The 2,221-nt window shown below is 36.7% G+C and overlaps 1 pseudogene; it reads right to left on the reverse strand.

Annotated features, from left to right (window-relative positions):
• Window positions 1-872: 872 nt before the first annotated feature.
• Window positions 873-969, reverse strand: LOC120875788 (annotated as a pseudogene).
• Between the last annotated feature and the right edge of the window lie 1,252 nt (window positions 970-2,221).

Raw genomic sequence — 2,221 nt, forward strand, 5'->3', positions numbered from 1 at the left:
GTGTATGTTTAAATTAATATGAAACTATCAAATACTTTCCCAAAGCGGTTATACCAGTTTGAATTCCCATGAACAGTGTATGAGAGTTCCATTACTTTGGTTCACACTAACACATGATTTTGTCAGTCTTTCATATATTATATATGTATATGTATTATATATAATAAATAAAAATATGTAATTCAACTTTCTTTGAAATTATAGTCTATAATAAATGCATATGTTTATGCTAGAGTTATAGGTTATATTTAATAAATATATATGTACTATATATATAATAAATATCCTAGTACATACATATATTCAACTTTATTTGAAAAACACTTACTTATTTAAAAAAATGCTTCTTTTTTCCAAAAAAAAAAAATAAGTTAAGGACTTCCCTGGGGGCCCAATAGTTAGGAATCTGTCTGCTAATGCAGGGGACACATGTCCGATCCCTGATCTGGGAAGATCCTGCATGCCTTGGAGCAACTAAGCCTGTGTGCCACAACTACTGAGCCTGTGTACCCTAAGGCCCATGCTCTATGACAGGAGAAGTCATGGCAACCAGAAGCCCATGCACCACAACTAGAGAAAGTCCTCTCACAGCAACGAAGACCCAGCACAGCCAAAATAGTTTAAACAGCTCGCGGTAAGTGATGTACATAGGTGATACTCTAATAGTACTGGAAGATCAGAAAATCTGTAGTAGTTTTATCTATAGAAATAGCTAAATATGAACCAAAATGATATTTGGTGTAAAGTGTATATATTAAATGTAAAGTTGTAGATTTACTGAAATCTTTCATTTTTACTTTCTAATTTTGTATTAAAAATTAACATGATTCTTCAAATGTTGTGTCACAATTTTTACCAACCTGAGTCTGTCAAAAAATACGGAATGCTTCATGATTTTGCATGTCATCCTTGAACAGGGGTCACACTTATCTCTGTATTCAAATTTTTGAATGTGTAGAGGTACTCCCCTGTGGTTTCAATTTGCATTTCCCTAATTGAGAACTTTTGGGTGTGCTTATTGCTCATTTGTATATCTTTCTGAAATAGCTGTGCAAACTTTTGCCCATTGTGTATGTAGGAGATGTTGTTTAATTTCTTACTGAACTTTAAGAGTTCCTTGTTTATTCTGGATACAAGTCTTTTTGTTGAATATAAATACTGCAAATCTTTTCCCCCAGTCTGTGGCTTTCCTTTTCATTTCCTTGACAGAGAATTTCAAAGAGTAGAAGTTTTTTGCTACAGTTCATATTTCCAATTTTCCCCTGTATAGTTAGTGGTTTTTGTTCACTACCTAAGAAATCTTTGCCTACCAAGGTCACAAAGATTTTCTCCTGTTTTCTTCTAGAAGTTTGCTAGTTTTAACTTTAATGTTTAGGTCTGTGTTACATCTTGAGTTATTTTGTGTGTGTGATGTAAGAGCTGAGGTTAACTTTTATTCTTACAGGTATTCAGATTTCTTCAGCACCATTTATTGAAAAGACTGGTTCCCCCATTGAATTACCTTGGTTTCTTTGTTGCACATCAGCATGTAGGTTGTTTATCCACTCATCCATGGATGGATCATGTGTTTTTTTAAAATTTATTTTAAAATTACTTATTTATTTATGGCTACGCTGGGCCTTCATTGCTTTTGCACAGGCTTTCTCTAGTTATGGCAAGCAGGGGTTACTCCTCATTGTGATCTGAGGGCTTCTCACTGCAGTGGCTTCTCTTGCTGCAGAGCATAGGCTCTAGGTGCTTGGGCTTCAGTAGTTGAAGCACACAGGCTCAGTAGTTGCCGCTTGTGGGCTTAGTTGCTCCACAGCATGTGGAATCTTCCTGGACCAGGGATTGAACCCATGTCCCCTGTATTGGTAGGCAGATTCTTATCCACTGCGCCACCACTGAAGTCTGGATCATGTGTTTTTGAGGCGACTGGAAGATAGTACTTTTTAGATTTCTTTTCCCTAATGGTTTGTGGCTCAAATCTGCATTATTAATGAGCACCTCTGGTGATTCTTGTATGACTAATGTATGAGACCGCTGGCTTGTATGGCAGTGGTTCCTAGTCAGGAATGTGAATGATAATTACCCAATGCCAGGGCCCTACCTCCAAAGGGCCTGATTTAGCAGATCTGGAGGAAGCTTCCAAAAGAAAACCTCCCTAAGAGCTAATGATACTTTACTTAAGAGCAATGGGTACACTCTCTCCTTTGCATGCAAATATTCCTTAGACACAGGA

This window comes from Oryx dammah, unplaced genomic scaffold (genome assembly GCF_014754425.2).
Source record: "Oryx dammah isolate SB20612 unplaced genomic scaffold, SCBI_Odam_1.1 HiC_scaffold_16, whole genome shotgun sequence".
NCBI lineage: Eukaryota > Metazoa > Chordata > Mammalia > Artiodactyla > Bovidae > Oryx > Oryx dammah.